The sequence below is a fragment of the Cornus florida genome, unplaced genomic scaffold (assembly GCF_030987335.1).
Source record: "Cornus florida cultivar Cherokee Brave unplaced genomic scaffold, ASM3098733v1 CherokeeBrave_3.0.0_Hap2_Chr11, whole genome shotgun sequence".
Lineage (NCBI taxonomy): Eukaryota > Viridiplantae > Streptophyta > Magnoliopsida > Cornales > Cornaceae > Cornus > Cornus florida.
The window spans coordinates 92,168,252-92,186,210 of NW_026775581.1; positions in this window are offsets into that span (position 1 = coordinate 92,168,252).

Below are 17,959 nucleotides of genomic sequence, written 5' to 3' on the forward strand. Positions count from 1 at the left end.
TGACGGTATAATAAAATATCATCATATGTATAAGAATCAGTTTATATAGGACATATGATATAGGAAGCTTAAATAAATAATAAGTCATTCCTATTTTGTGATAACTTGATATCATATTATCACAGTTATTTCTGGATTGTTTGATGTATTTCCTTAATCGTTACATTAATTGTTGGATTGTGTGGTTTAATGCACCGGTATGGGATGGTGGCATTCTAGGGACGGATTAACTTATCAGTTAAGTCCTACCTATTTTATATAAGGGAATGGATTAACTAAAATGTTAAGTCCTACTTATATTCAAGTCAGGTCAGCTGAACAAGTTAAATGACTTATAAAGGATTAATTTATTATATAAGGGAATGGATTAACTAAAATATTAAGTCCTACTTATATTCAAGTCAGGTCAGTTGAACAAGTTGAATGACTTATGGAGGATTAATTTATACTGAATAGGATGGTTACTAGATTATATATATATAAGTATGGTGCCATGATATGAGCTTGAGTCTCAGGATCAGTGATTAGGGTGCGTATATCGCCAGGGATGTGTAGCTAGAAATAGTGTAGTTGTGTACCCTGGTAGGTCTAGGTACTCATGCCCACTATATGTGCGTTTTGCATGTTGCCTACTATTCAGGTTGAGACAACCCTATAGTCTAGTGAGGTTTCTTTAGTGTGTGTATATATATATACGGACAATTAGTTACTATTGGATTGACTAGGATGTATACATGTATCGAATCTCTGGTTGGACTGTAGTAGAGTAGAACTTGTTTGTGGGCCTGACCCACCATTATTTTTCAGGTGTTCATCAGGAGTAGAGGTTGTTCGTGATGAGCGGGGATCAATCTACTTCATTCTTCTGATGTTACATAAGAGTTCCTTTATGATTCAGTTTCCTGATTTAGACAATTATTGCTGTCATTTGTTTAGTTTGGATTTTCTAGGGGTCCATACAATATGAATTCCCGAGTTGTATTTTGGAGGATCAATTGTATCAGAAGAGTTTATTAATTAAAGGAAATATATTATGAGGTTTATTATTAGATTATCATTTTAGTTTATTGTCAGCATTTTATTTATTCTTCTTTATTCTTTTGTACTCTGTGTTCGTTTATTGCCGATTTATTTTGGATATCCTCGGGTATTCGAGCGTGGGCCTAGCCAACCCGCATTCAGAAATTCGGGGGTATCACAATGCTACATTTGTCAACCGAGGGAATAATCCCTATGGCACTCATTACAATTCAAGTTAGAGGAACCATCCAAACTTCTCTTGGAAAAGCCAAGGGGAAGGCTCAAACCCTCCCCAAGGTGGTTTTTAAAACAAGTATGTTCCACCTCCAATGCAAGGCCAAGGTTCCCAAGGTTTTAGATCATCATCATTTCAATCGCATGGTAATCAATTTTCTAATTCTCATTTTCCTAACCAATCGTCATATTCTCCAGGAAATTCTAGGAGTCCTGCTTTTAAGGAAAAAGTGTTGACAACTTTAGGTACTCTAGAGGCGAACACTCAATTGCTTCATTCCCGTTCTCAATCCATAGCTAAGCTAGAAACCCAAGTTGGGTAAATAGCTAGTACTTTAAATGCACCACCAAAGCAACAATGTGTTGTGGAGACTCATTCCTCATCGGAAGGTCACACAATCAAACATGTCAATGCGGTGACAACCTTGAGAAGTGGGAGAATTGTCGACAACCAAGTGAGTATGTCCAATGAAGAGAGTGATAAACGGTTTGTATTCCCTTATAAGGAGGATAAGGGGTAAGCTTTTGGTATTTGCTTAGGCAAAAGAATGTTGCTTTTAAGCTATGGTTACAGATGGGTTTCAAGGGTGCATGATTGCCAACTAAACTACGAAATGAACTTTTGTGACATAATTTGGGAACTTGAGTTCAAAGGAGGCATTCTTCTCTGGAATGGAGGATGTTTTAAGTAGAAATTATATTTTGGTTGTTTTGTTGTATTGTGTATATCTATGTGTTTGATTTTGTTATTTTATGTTGCATTTTGTTGTTACGTATTTCATTTTTGTTAATTGGTTCAGGATTTGGAATAGGATTTAGTTGGGGCATAAGTATGTCAGCCAACTATTATTGTAATAACATGGAGTAATAACGCTATATGCGCTAGGATTGGTGGATATAGGGTCAAAGGATTGGGTAGAAATACAAACTTTTAGCCAATCTATTAGACCTGGATATGCATCATTATGTTATGCTACTTGGGAGGGGATAGTTCAACTACCCATGAGAGTCAAATAATCTATAATTATTAGTTGGATATGCTCTATGCTAGGTAGGGATTTGTTTTTACAACGCTATGAGAATGGTCGTTGTGAATGTCTTGGGGGATTCGTAGGGTTGTGGTAGGTAAATATCACTGTAATGCTGCTAGGGTTAAGATAGAGGATTTTGTGCTGGTAGGTACTTATTAGAATAACGCCGAGGGAGGATAGTGGACTGATGCAAGCTTTATCAGTCTATTCGTGATCTACGCATTATTTTACGAGGGTGTCATTTGGAGGGTTTGCTGGTGTTGCACTTGGAGGAGGAACCAAAGTTTCTACACTGTATAAATGTGGGAAATTTTTTAGGGGTATCTTTTGCAACAATTAGCTATTGCTCTGATATTGATGACTATATGGAGGATGGGAACGGTTTCATATTCAATTGAAACGAGACAAGGAGTTAACTGGAAACTTACCTATATTAGAGAATTAGGATGTGTCAAGGACAGGAAGGAGAGACTGAATGTCTGTATAAGGAAGTGGTGCACGGTGTGTGTGGAAAGTCATCGTGAATTGACTTTCGCTGAATGGAAGTGCTCGTTGATTTTATTATTGGTATGCTTATCACTAACCTGTAATGCATAGTTATAGTTGAGGGTTAACTTTTGAGGATGCTTCGATGTAAACAATGGGTGTAAGCAAAAGCTGGTGCTACTAGACCAGTTGGTACGTCCTGCAGACAAATGGGAATAAGGATACAAAGACTGAGTTTTACACCTTTTAGTTCTTTATTCATCCTAGTGCAAAACAAAATGCTTCATGGTATGAAGCAATTGTTTGGAGGATCGGCAAGGAGAGGGATGTGGTAATTTGGATACCATTTCTAATATGATCGAAATGGACCATTCGAGATTACGATACCCTTGTAGACATTTTCTATGTTCCATTGATAGACCCTTTTCACGGATTCGGATGAGGGGTTGTTAACTTTTACAAAGGGTCAAGATGTGGTTGGGATGTTGGTTCGTTTCTTTATTAAATCAGTTGAATTCTGGTTTATTGCGAACTGGTGGGTCATCAGTTTTTATAAATAGAGGGGATTACAAGGCGACTTAGATGCCTCAATGTGGTGATTCACATTTTGCGTTAAGTTCTGTTCGAAAAAAAGGAATAGGGAGGTGGATGCTCTCAACAACTGATCAGATATTCATATCTTGCGATTCATTGTTCAGTTCATAGTGGCTGTTTCGCTTCTATAATAATGACACAGGCTGTTATCACGAGAAATCAGGAAGTCAACTGCACCTTTCGGGGTTGATCTTCGTGGAGGTTTACCGTACTCAGTTAGAGCTTAAGGTACTGACGTGCGATCAGTAGTTTTGTTAGTGCTGTCAGAATGAATGCGATTTCACAATCGACACTTCTTCTCAATGCACTCGGATAGTTATCCGGAACATCAAGACATCAACTGTCAGTTCTAGGGATCAGGTTTGGGAAGAGACATGTATATTACTGTTTATACAAGTAACACTTGTTTGAAAAGAGGACGATGGATAACCGGAGCTTATTGGAGTTTTTTTTGCTACTACCTAAATCGAAATAGAAGTGGGAAACAGTTGATTTGGGGATATCTTCTATATTAGAAATAATGTGCGTTATTAAGGAAAGTCAGTTTTTATATATTATATTGCCGTTCATGAAGGGTGTTTCTCCATTTAGGCGGTAGCCTATAAATTCATGATTTACAACGTTAGGATGAGACGCATAGAAGTTTTACACATTTATGCTTTGTTCCAGGGAGGAATATGGATCTGTACCCTGTTAAAACAATTTGGGTAAGGATAGGAAGTTGCTCACTACAGCTTACGTGTTGCATAACTTTTATGTTTCTTTGATATAGAACTCATAAGTTTCCTTGGAGGATTTGAAATTCAGTGGAGCTCATGCATAGCGGCAGCATCCACAATGGAATGGAAATGACTTTTAACAAAAATAATTTAGAGTTTCGTGAATTCCGAGGACGGAATTCCGTTTGTTGGGGGGGGGGGGGGGGGGTGGGGAATGTATTACCCCTAGTTTTAAAAGAGTTATAATTACAATTTTAATATTTAGTTTATTGCTTTTATTATTTATTTTATTTGCTTTTGGTATTTACGTGGCTAGGTGTTTTTCTGAATTAAAGTAAGTGTTGGGTGAATTTAAATGTTTATGACTTAAATTGATTTGTTAATTGTTTTATTTTTATTTCATTTAATGGTTAATTGTATTTGACGTTGCCATATTTGGTTATTTGTTCTATTTAATTTAAGTTAATTTTTATTTTTCTGTAATTGAATTAAATTCATTTTAAATGGATTAAATGCTGTGTAATTTAAAGGATTTAAAGGAGTTTAACTTATTAATGAATTAAATTATAATGTTAAATTAGGATTGTAGTCTGGTATCTCACGCCGACTAGAATTAGGGTTTTGTTTCAATCGTGGAATATGATTTAGCTTAGGATTTCTTGGTGCTTATATATATATAATAGTGCGTCACCTTTGGGTTGGTTGCAAACACAGACCCTATTTACATTCAGAATTATAGAGAGAAAACTGAGAGGAATAGAGAAAGATTGTGAGAAACAAACAGAGCCACTTTGGTGAGGGTTTGGCCGTGGCTTGAAGGACGGACGTAGGAGAAGGGAAGATGGAGCAATAGGAGATTTAACAGTGAATTGGATCGCCGGAAAAACGTAGAACGACGGCAACAGAATTTTGAATCCAAAACTGTAAAGGCAAGTTCTTTCCTTTCTCTCTCCCGTTGCCTGTGTTCTGTGCATCCTTAGACTGTCTCTAGAGTTTTAATTGATCAATAATTAAATTATACATGTTTGTTATATGCTAAATTAGATGTCTATATGTGTGAAATTATTCTGTTAAAGTTCTTGTACCTCTAGTTTGCAGTTTGGAGTGGAAGCATGTTTAATCGGTTAAGGTTTTAAACACTGTAATTGAATTGATCTATTATGAACAAGTCATGGGGATTTTAATGGGATGTTATAAGACCTTAGGTTCAGTTTTAAAGAGGAATGGAATGGAACTGTAGTTGCAAGATTGTATTCAGTGTTTGATCGTAAAAGCGTGTTAAGACGATTGTTGTTTTTGTTGTTGTTTAAATTCCTACTGTTATAAAAAACTGATGGGATGCTACTGGGTGTTAATTAAACTCCTAAGATCAGTTTTAAAGACCAACAGAGTTTTAGGAATAGACCAGTAATGAAGAGGACGGACTGAAACAAAGTAGGAACGGACAGAAGCTCGCAAAGGGGGAAAGAGACGGCTCCATGGAGGGAGGAGACGGCTCCCCCATGAGTAGAGCCTGCTCTAGAGGAAGTAGAGTAGGCTTTACCTCTAAAAGAGGCGGCTTTAGGAAGGTTAGAGCATGCTCCACTTATTTGGAGAAGGCTCTGTGATCCTATTTGTGTTCTGGGGCTGTTTGTGTGTTGTTTAGTTCGATGGTGGTTTTTCTGAGCTGTGTTTGGGTTAGAGAGATGGATTTATATATTAATTCAAGAAATATTAAAGCCCTAGGATGCATTAATTTATTTATATGCTAAGGTTTTAAACCGTAGGAAAATCTAAGGCAAGACGCAGGCAGTTTACGGACTTAACGGACCGAAAGGACTTAATTGTGCAAACTGCGTCTAGAAATTAAAAAGAGTTGGAACATGGATTCCAAGCATTATATTATGCTATACTAGAGCCATTTTTAATAAATTAAGGTCTTTATACTCAGGGGTTTAATCGTGGGAAGGTATACAGCAGTGCAGGTTGTTAACCGATGAAAGAAGTTTAATTGTTTTTTTCAGTTTAGCAATTTAACGGAGTATGTATATATTTGTAACTCTTGTTGTGGTTGTATGCTAGGATCACTTAATTAACAAGTTTGGTCTATGCATATCCTGGATGTTAATTGTTGAAATACTAAATGCTTTTCTGCAATTCATGAATTTAAGCTTGGAATTTTAAATTGCTGTAATGTTAAGCATTACATTGCAATTATTTGGATTAGTGTCTGGACATTAATTATTGGACTTGTACTTTGGTTCTGCCAATCTAATTAGACGTTGGCCTGGAATTAATTGAAGAAATAAATGTATATTTTCTGTCAATTACCTGGATGAATGCTAGAATTTAACTTGATGAATTTGTAAACTTTGTCTCGTTTAATTACATAAATGGATTCTGGATTTTTAGTTGATGACTTGTTTAAATTCTGTGTTTATCAACTATATGGATTCTGTGGACTTTATTTGATGTACAACCTAAATGTTGCATCATTTACTGATCATTTGCATGTATGCACTGGTATGGGACGGTGTTATACGGCGGGAAGGATTAGGTCACAACGCTAATTCCTACCCATTCATACATACGGAATGGATTAACTAAAATAGTTAAATCCTACATGATTTCATGTCCTGTCAACTAACACAGTTGAACGACATACTGGATGATTGTTTATATTTCTGTATTAGGAAGGATAGGGTTTTAACTAAAACGTTTAAATCCTAATTTTATGTCGTGTCATGGCAACGAACAGTTGAACAGCACTACATTGGTTTGGATGGGAAGTTATATATATAAATTATGGTACCGTGATCTGAGCTTGGATCTCATAGTCGACGGTCAGGGTGCGTATATGCAGTAGGATGCGTAGCTAGCTATGTTGGTTGAGGTATACCCTATTAGGCTTAGGTAGTCATACCCACTCAGGTGCATATTGCATGTTGCCTTCTATTCAGGTTGAGACCCTCAGCATAGTTTAGTGAGAGTCCTGTAGTGTGGTTATATGTATATATCTATTTATAAACTATATAGATATGGTTGAGGCATCTAGGATGTATCTGCGTATCGGGTCTCTGTTTGGATTGTAGTTAGGACAGAACTAGTTCGTGGGCCTGACCCACTATTATTTTTCAGGTAACGAACGGTTCCAGGTCTTAGATCTTGTTCGTGCTGAGCAGAGACGACTTCTCATTCTTCCGACGACGTAGGCGGTTCCTGGATGGTTTAGCATTGGAATCTTTTCCGGTGGTTCATTTCTCAGTGAGGATTTTATTAGGGGTCCACCAGATGGATTCCCCAATTGTATTAGAAATGGAGAATTTGGATGTGTCAGAATAATTCTTTATTAATTAAATTTTATTCTAAGGTTTCAGTATTTGGTTTCTCATTCTAGTTTCTTTTCAGCAAATTTTTATTTATTCCTTTTTCCTTAATTGTATTCTGTATTCGTTTATTGCTAATTGGTTTGATATCCTCGAGTCATCGGCTGTGGGCCTAGCCAACCCGCATCTGAAAATCCGGGGGTATCACAGTTAGTATCAGAGCAACTCCAAGTTCTAGTGTCCTTAGGAGTGTTTTCGTTATAAGACTTCTGCGTTGCGTCTCTTAAAACATAGAACCATGTTAGAATTCGTTGTACTTTATTTGCGGTTCGTTAGGAGGAGTTGATGTCAATTGAATTCTGTAGAAATAAAATGGTTGATAGTAGGAGGAGGATGGGATTCACGGTGAAAGCGATACGGACCCAACGACGTAAAGGAGTACGTTGTCGAGTTCTTTGCCAGAAGCAGAACTTGGGATCGAAGGTAGTTTCGAGGTTGGCATTACTTAGGAAGTATACGCCAAGAACAGATTAAGGTGTAGGTGTTAGGTCACCGCATAACGGGGCCAACAAAACTTCAGTTGTTCTAAAAAAGAAGGTAAGCGAATAGTAGGATTCTGAAGAGGATCCTAAAGGAGGAGATATTAGCGTCTCCAAGAAAGGGGATATTGAAGCTTGAAGATAAAGGATCGCACGAGGGTGCTCTCGTTCACCAGTAATATAGTGAATGGTACTAGTGGAATTGGTGTGAACCAATCTACATATAGTTAAAGTTTCGTATCATCTCTCCGGGAGTTAGTTGCAAAGTACTCTTTAGGAGTTTGGGAATAGGACGAAGTTCTTACCAGAACAAAGACGTGATTTTATGTTACATTACGGAGAGTATGGGGATTAGGTTGTGACATTCTACGTTACATTGCAAAGCCGTGATAGACGGTTTGCATTCCGCGTATAAGAAGGATAAGGGGTAAGCTTTTGGTATTTGCTTAGGCAAAAGAATGTTGCTTTTAAGCTATGGTTACAGATGAGTTTTAAGGTTGGATGATTACCAACGAAACTACGAAATGAACTTTTGTGACATAATTTGGGAACTTGAGTTCAAATGAGGCTTTCTTCTCTAGAATGGAGGATGTTTTAAGTAGAAATTATATTTTGGTTGTTTTGTTGTATTGTGTATATCTATGTGTTTGATTTTGCAATTTTATGTTGCATTTTGTTGTTACGTGTTTCATTTTTGTTAATTGGTTCAGGATTTGGAATAGGATTTAGTTAGGGTACAAGTATGTCAGCCAATTATTATTGTAATAACATGGAGTAATAACACTATATGCGCTAGGATTGGTGGATATAGGGTATTAGGATTGGGTAGAGATACAAACTTCTAGCCAATCTATTAGACCTGGATATGCATCATTATGTTTTGCTACTTGGGAAGGGATAGTTTAACTACCCATGAGAGTCAAATAATTTACAATGATTAGTTGGATATGCTCTACGCTAGGTAGAGATTTGTTTTTACAATACTATGAGAATGGTGGTTGTGAATGTCTTGGGGGATTCGTGGGGTTGTGGTAGGTAAATATCACTGTAATGCCGCTAGGGTTTGGATAGAGGATTTTGTGCTGGTAGGTACTTATTAGAATGACGCCGAGGGAGGATAGTGGACTAATGCAAGCTTTATCAGTCTATTCGTGATCTACGCATTATTTTACGAGGGTGTCATTTGGAGGGTTTTCTGGTGTTGCACTTGGAGAAGGAACCAAAGTTTCTACACAGTATAAATGTGGGAAATTTTTTAGGGGTATCTTTTGCAACAATTAGCTATTGCTCTGATATTGATGACTATATGGAGGATGGGAACGGTTTCATATTCAATTGAAACGAGATAAGGAGTTAACTGGACACTTACCTATATTAGAGAAATAGGATGTGTCAAGGACCGGAAGGAGAGACTGAACATCTGTATATGGAAGTGGTGCACGGTGTGTGTGGAAAGTCATTGTGAATTGACTTTCGCTGAATGGAAGTGCTGATTGATTTTATTATTGGTATGCTTATCACTAACTGGTAATGCATAGTTATAGTTGTAGGGTTAACTTTTGAGTATGCTTCGATGTAAGCAATGGGTGTAAGCAAAAGCTGGTGCTACTAGACTAGTTGGTACGTCCTGCAGACAAATTGGAAGAAGGATATAAGGACTGAGTTTTACTCCTCTTAGTTCTTTATTCATCCCGGTGCAAAACAAAATGCTTCATGGTATGAAGCAGTTGTTTTGAGGATCGGCAAGCAGAGGGATGCGGTGATTTGGATGCCATTTCTAATATGATCGAAATGGACCATTCGAGATTACGAGACCCTTGTAGACATTTTCTATGTTCCACTGATAGACCCTTTTCGTGGATTTGGATGAGGGGTTGCTAACTTTTACAAAGGGTCAGGATGTGGTTGGGATGTTGGTTCGTTTATTTATTAAATCAGCTGAATTCCGGTTTATTGCGAACTGGGGGGTCATCAGTTTTTATGAATAGAGGGGATTACAAGACACTTAGATTCCTCAATGTGGTGATTCACATTTTGCATTAAGTTCTGTTCGGAAAAAAGGAATAGGGAGATGGATGCTCTCAACAACTGATCGGATATTCATATCTTGCGATTCATTGTTGAGTTCATAGTGGCAGTTTCGCTTGTATAACAATGACACGGGCTGTTATCACGAGAAATCAGGAAGTCAATTGCACCTTTTGGGGTTGATCTTCGTAGAGGTGTACCGTACTCAGTTAGAGCTTAAGGTACTGACGTGCGATTTGTAGTTTTGTTAGTGCTGTCAGAATGAATGCGATTTCACAATCGACACTTCTTCTCAATGCACTCGGATGGTTATCCTGAACATTAAGACATCAACTGTCAGTTCTAGGGATCAGGTTTAGGAATAAACATGTATATAACTGTCTATACAAGTAACACTTGTTTGAAAGGTGGACGATGGATAACCGGAGCTCATTGGAGTTTTTTTTTGCACTGCCTAAATCGAAATGGAAGTGGGAAACAGTTGATTTAGGGATGTCTTCTATATTAGAAGCAAGGTGTGTTATTGAGGAAGGTCAGTTTTTATATATTATATTGCCGTTCATGAAGGGTGTTTCTCCATTTAGGAGGTAGCCTATAAATTCGTGATTTACAACGTTAGGATGAGACGCATAAAAGTTTTACACATTTATACTTTGTTCCTGGGAGGAATATGGATCTGTACCCTGTTAAAACAATTTTGGTAAGGATAGAAAGTTGTTCACTACAACTTACGTGTTGCATAACTTTTATGTTTATTTGATATAGAACTCATAAGTTTCCTTGGAGGATTTGACATTCAGTGGAGCTCATGCATAGCGTCAGGGTCCACAATGGAATGGAAATGACTTTTCACAAAAATAATTCAGAGTTTCATGAATTCCGAGGACGGAATTTCGTTTGTTGGGGGGCAAGAATGTAATACCCCTAGTTTTAAAAGGGTTATAATTGGAATTTTAATATTTAGTTTATTGTTTTTATTATTTATTTTATTTGTTTTTGGTATTTATGTGGCTAGGTGTTTTTCTGAATTAAAGTAACTGTTGGGTGAATTTAAATGTTTATGACTTAAATTTATTTGTTAATTGTTTTATTTTTATTTGATTTAATGGTTAATTGTATTTGACGTTGCCTTATTTAGTTATTTGTTCTATTTAATTTAATTGTATTTTTATTTTTCTGTAATTGACTTAAATTCATTTTAAATGGATTAAATGCTGTGTAATTTAAAGGATTTAAAGGAGTTTAACTTATTAATGAATTAAATTATAATGTTAAATTAGGATTGTAGTCTGGTATCTCACGCCGACTACATTTAGGGTTTTGTTTCAATCGTGGAGTAGGGTTTGGCTTAGGATTTCTTGGTGCTTATATATATATAACAGTGTGTCACCTTAGGGTTGGTAGCAAACACAGACCCTATTTACGTTCAGAATTATAGAGAGAAAACTGAGAGGAACAGAGAGAGATTGTGAGAAACAAACAGAGCCATTTTGGTGAGGGTTTGGCCGTGGCTTGAAGGACAGACGTAGGAGAAGGGAAGATGGAGCAATAGGAGATTTAACAATTAATTGGATTGCCGAAAAAACTTAGAACGACGGCAACAGAGTTTTGAATCCAAAACTGTAAAGGCAAGTTCTTTCCTTTATTTCTTTCGTTGCCTGTGTTCTGTGCATCCTTAGACTGTCTCTAGGGTTTTAATTAATCAATAATTAGATTATACATGTTTGTTATATGCTAAATCAGATGTCTATATTTGTGGAATTATTCTGTTAAAGTTCTCTTACCTCTAGTTTGCAGTTTGGAGTGGACGCATGTTGAATTGGTTAAGGTTTTAAACACTGTAATTGAATTGATATGAACAAGTCAAGGGGATGTTAATGGGATGTTATAAGACCTTAGTTTCAGTTTTGAAGAGGAGCAAAGGGGTTGGAATGGAACTGTAGTTGCAAGATTGTATTCAGTGTTTGATCGTAAAAGCGTGTTAAGACGATTGTTGTTTTTGTTGTTGTTTGAATTCCTATTGTTATAAAAAACTGATGGGATGCTACTGGGTGTTAATTAAACTCCTAAGATTAGTTTTAAAGACCAACAGAGTGTTATGAATAGACCAGAGGTGAAGAGGACGGACTGAAACAAAGCAGGAACGGACTGAAGCTCGCAGAGGGGGAAAGAGACGGCTCCCCCATGAGTAGAGCCTGCTCTAGAGGAAGTAGAGTAGGCTCTACCTTTAAAAGAGGTGGCTCTAGGAAGGTTAGAGCCTGCTCCACTTATTTAGGGAAGGCTCTATGATCCTATTTGTGTTCTGTGGCTGTTTGTGTGTTGTTTGGTTCGATGGTGGTTTTTCTGAGCTGTTTTGGGGTTAGAGAGATGGATTTATATATTAATTCAAGAAATATTAAAGCCCTAGGATGAATTAATTTATTTATATGCTAAGGTTTTAAACCGTAGGAAAATCTAAGGCAAGACGCAGGCAGCTTACGGACTTAGCGGACCGAAATGACTTAATTGTGCAAACTGCATCTAGAAATTAAAAAGAGTTGGAACTTGGATTCTAAGCATTATATTATGCTATACTAGAGCCATTTTTAATAAATTAAGGTCTTTATACTCAGGGGTTTAATCGTGGGAAGGCATACAGCAGTGCAGGCTGTTAACGGATGAAAGAAGTTTAATTGTTTTTTTTAGTTTAGCAATTTAACGGAGTATGTATATATTTGTAACTCTTGTTATGGTTGTATGCTAGGATCACTTAATTAACAAGTTTGGTCTATGCATATCTTGGATGTTAATTGTTGAAATACTAAATGCTTTTCTGCAATGCATGATTTTAAGCTTGGAATTTTAAATTGCTATAATATTAAGCATTACACTGCAATTATTTGGAATAGGGTTTGGACTTTAATTGTTGAACTTGTACTTAGGTTCTGCCAATCTAATTAGATGTTGGCCTGGAATTAATTGAAGAAATAAATGTATATTTTCTGTTAATTACCTGGATGAATGCTGGAATATAACTTGACGAATTTGTAAACTTTGTCTCGTTTAATTACATAAATGGATTCTGGATTTTTAGTTGATGACTTGTTTAAATTATGTGTTTATCAACCATATGGATACTGTGGACTTTATTTGATGTACTGCCTAAATGTTGCATCATTTACGGATCATTTGCATTTATGCACCGGTATGGGACGGTGTTATACGGAGGGATGGATTAGGTCACAACGCTAATTCCTACCCATTCATACATACGGAATATATTAACTAAAATAGTTAAATCCTACATGGTTTCATGTCCTGTCAACTAACATAGTTGAACGACATACTGGATGATTGTTTATATTTCTGTATTAGGAAGGATAGGGTTTTAACTAAAACGTTTAAATCCTAATTTTATGTCATGTCATGGCAACGAACAGTTGAACGGCACTACATTAGTTTGGATGGGAATTTATATATATAAATTATGGTACCGTGATCTTAGCTTGGGTCTCATAGTCGACGGTCAGGGTGTGTATATGCAGTAGGATGCGTTGCTAGCTATGTTGGTTGAGGTATACCCTATTAGGCTTAGGTAGTCATACCCACTCAGGTGCGTATTGCATGTTGCCTTCTATTCAGGTTGAGACCCTCAGCATAGTTTAGTGAGAGTCCTGTAGTGTGGTTATATGTATATATCTATTTACAAATTATGTAGATATGGTTGAGACATCTAGGATGTATCTGCGTATCGGGTCTCTGTTTGGCTTGTAGTTAGGATAGAACTTGTTCGTGGGCTTGACCCACTTTTATTTTTTAGGTAACGGACGGTTCCAGGTCTTAGATCTTGTTCGTGCTGAGTAGAGACGACTTCTCATTCTTCCGACGACATAGGCGGTTCCTGTATGGTTTAGCATTGGATTCTTTTCCAGTGGTTCATTTCTCAGTGAGGATTTTATTAGGGGTCCACCATGTGGATTCCCGAGTTGAATTCGAAATAGAGAATTTGGATATATCAGAATAATTCTTTATTAATTTAATTTTATTCTGAGGTTTCAGTATTTGGTTTCTCATTCTAGTTTCTTTTCAGCAAATTTTTATTTATTCATGTTTCCTTAATTGTATTCTGTTTTCGTTTATTGCTAATTGGTTTGATATCCTTGGGTAATCGGGTGTGGGCCTGGCCAAACCGCATCCAGAAATCCGGGGGTATCACAGTTGGTATCAGAGCAACTCCAGGTTCTAGTGTCCTTAGGAGTGTTTTCGTTATAAGACTTCCGCATTGCGTCTCTTAAAACTTAGAGCCATGTTAGGATTCGTTGTACTCTATTTGCGGTTCGTTAGGAGGAGTTGATGTAAATTGAGTTCTGCAGAAATAGAATGGTTGACAGTAGTAGGAGGATGGGATTCACGGTGAAAGCGATACGGACCCAACGACGTAAAGGAGTACGTTGTCGAGTTTTTTGCCAGAAGCAGAACTTGGGATCGAAGGTAGTTTCGAGGTTGGCATTACTTAGGAAGTATACGCCAAGAATAGATTAAGGTGTAGGTGTTAGGTCACCGTATAACGGGGTCAACACAACTTCAGTTGTTCTCAAAAAGGAGGTAAACGAAGAGTAGGATTCTGAAGGGGATCCTAAAGGAGGAGATATTAGTGTCTCCAAGAAAGGGGATATTGAAGCTTGAAGATAAAGGATCGCACGAGGGTGCTCTCATTCACCAGTAGTATAGTGAATGGTATTAATGGAGTTGGTGTGAACCAATCTACATATAGTTAAACTTCTGTATCATCTCTCCGGGAGTTAGTTGCAGAGTACTCTTGAGGAGTTTGGGAATCGGATGAAGTTCTTACCAGAACAAAGACATGATTTTATATCACATTCCGAAGAGTATGGGGATTAGGTTGTGACGTTCTACGTTGCAATGCAAAGTCGTGATAGACGATTTGCATTCCGCGTATAAGGAGGATAAGGGGTAAGCTTTTGGTATTTGCTTAGGCAAAATAATGTTGCTTTTAAGCTACGGTTACAGATGGGTTTCAAGGTTAGATGATTACCAACAAAACTACGAAATGAACTTTTGCGACATAATTTTGGGAACTTGAGTTCAAATGAGGCTTTCTTCTTTGGAATGGAGGATGTTTTATGTAGAAATTATATTTTGGTTGTTTTATTGTATTGTGAATATCTATGTGTTTGATTTTGTTATTTTATGTTGCATTTTGTTGTTACGTATTTCATTTTTGTTAATTGGTTCAGGATTTGGAATAGGATTTAGTTGGGGCACAAGTATGTTAGCCAACTAATATTGTAATAACATGGAGTAATAACGCTATATGCGATAGGATTGGTGGATACAGGGGTCATAGGATTGGGTAGAGATACAAACTTCTAGCCAATCTATTAGACCTGGATATGCATCATTATGTTATGCTACTTGGGAAGGGATACTTCTACTACCCATGAGAGTCAAATAATCTACAAAGATTAGTTGGATATGCTCTACGCTAGGTAGGGATTTGTTTTTACAACGCTATGAGAATTGATAAGCACCGAATATTGCATATTCAAGCGCCCTAAATTACATTAGTTAAGTCCATTATTTGATTTTATTATGTAGATTATCTTCATTTGTGCATTTTTGTTTATTTTCAGGTTCATTGGCTTAAAAGAAGCAAGAATGATGTTTTGTTGAAATTTTGAATGGAAAGGCACAATGCTGAAGTTTGGCAGCAATGGAACCTGACTTTTGTCACCATTTTCGACCTAGTAAACTCAAGAACTGGACTTCCATAATAGCCTAAAAGATTTAGAGCTCTGAATCAGCTTTCCAAATCTTCAAGCGGTTCGTTATTTGGAGTTTGGAGCAGAGAGTTATGATCTCTTTATCAGAGGTGCTCAGAACTGCCTGGCAGCAATGAAAGTCTTCTTTGTTCTTCAATTTCGACCAACCAGCCTTGAGAATTGGATCTCCACCAAAACATAAAGTTTTTATAACTCTGAATTAGCTTTCCAAATCTTCAAACGGTTCATCATTCGGAGTTTAGAACGCAAAGTTATGGCCATTTTACCAAAGTAGGTCCGGGCGGAGCAAGGCAAGAATAGAGCATTCTGCTCCAATTTCAAGTGCTCGAGCCCTTATTGCGAGTGCTCGAAATTGGGGCAGAATTGCATCCGGAAATGGCCCATTTTCAGCCACTTGCATCTTGGGTTCCTCAATTCTAATTTTCCTCTTTAATGGTTGGTTGGAGATGTTGGTTGGTGGGGGTTTTTAGAGCCTTATCTATACAAGAGAAGAGGAGGGAGGTGGGACATTGATTATTAAGCTTCATTTTGAGAAGATAGAGGAGAGGGAAGAGAGAAAGAAGGAAGTGTTCTTCAAGCAAAAAGAGGGGAGCACGAAAATGGAGTTGGAGGCCTTGTTTCTTCCTTCATCTAGAGCTACCATGGGTAACTAACTCTTCCTCTTGGGAGGTGATGAAGTCCCTCCCTTGTAAGCATGTCCTAGGGTAATCTATTTTGGGGGATTGCAATGTATATTTCTATGGTCTTTTTCATAACTAAGAGCCTTTCATTTGTTGTAATGAATGTTTATATATGTATGGTTGATTTCTTCAAGTTTATTATCTTGATTGTTAGGTGATGTCTTGTATGAATCTTATTGCTTGAGTTTTCATGGTGAGAATGGGAACAAGGTTATGAAATGGTTTCATGGCATGTTGATAGGTGACTTTGATAGACCATTGCTTAGGAAATCCTTTGATGGTGTATGTTTAATCTCTAGCTCCATGTGCTTCATCATTTTGTCAAGAACTTGATAGTCTTTCATTTAAGTAAATGTGTATAAGCTACACCTTAGTTAGGTAGTCTATGCATGTTTACCCTTTTGATAGATTATACTTGTTTGAGACTTAATGTACTTCTTGATCAATTACATGGCAACCATGTGTTGTTATGTAATTCTTGACCATTATACGTTATTTTTCCCTTTAATTAGTTCTAATCTAGCATGTGTATTGGGATGGAGACGGATTCATCTCCCTAGTCTTCTCAACTTGCATTTCACCTCTTTACATTCATTGCAATCTACTAGTTTATGCATCTTTACATTTCTAGTTTAGTGACCATCAAACAAACCCTTATTACTCCTTATCATTCTAAGAACAATTCTAGACACTTAGGTTGCCATAGACTAGCGCAGTCCCAGTGGTTCGACTTACCCGACCAATAGCCCTATTTTACAATGATTCGTGCTGTTGCGAAGGTTGATGTATAGTTGATCAACCGATCAATTTTTGGCGCCGTTGTCGGGGACTGCAAACGGTTTAGCAACCAAAGTTTAGGGTTAATTTTAGTTTGATTGTGAATATTGTGTCTTGTGAATATTCCTTGTGTGTTTTGACCATCTTTATGTTTTAAGTGTTGTAAGATTCAAGAGACTCGAAGCTCGCCGTGGGAATGCTAGCAAATTGTAAGTCTAGAGGACCCCAGGTAAGTCTCGTGACTTCTAGTTTCGAGTTGTGAATATTGTGCAAGTGTTAAATTTAGTTTTAGTTTAGTTGTGAAGCCCTTGTTGAGGCTCTTATCCTGTTTAAATTTCGTGTTCAAGCATCGGTCCTTGTCGTGGCCAATTTAATTTTTGTCTTGATAATTGAGGAGAAAGGGAATATCATATGTGGAGGTTATGGTGATGAAGTGTTGTATTGATTGCTTTGTGTGTTGTTGAATTACTCCTAGATGGAGAATAATTATCTCCCAACTCAATTCTACACACCACATGAGTTTTGTGCCTTTTGCTCTAGTCATACACATCATACAAGAGAATGTCTTCTAACGAGACAATTCTCGGACTTCTATCTAGAGCAACCAAATGAAAATTTCTTTGAACCGGGTAGTGATCCATACTTCAATGGTTATAACTCGGGTTGGGGAGATCAACAAAACTTCTTGTGGCGTGACATAGGAAATTCAGCCCCATAATCTCATGAGCAACATTTCCAAACCAATTTTCAGCCCCATGATCAT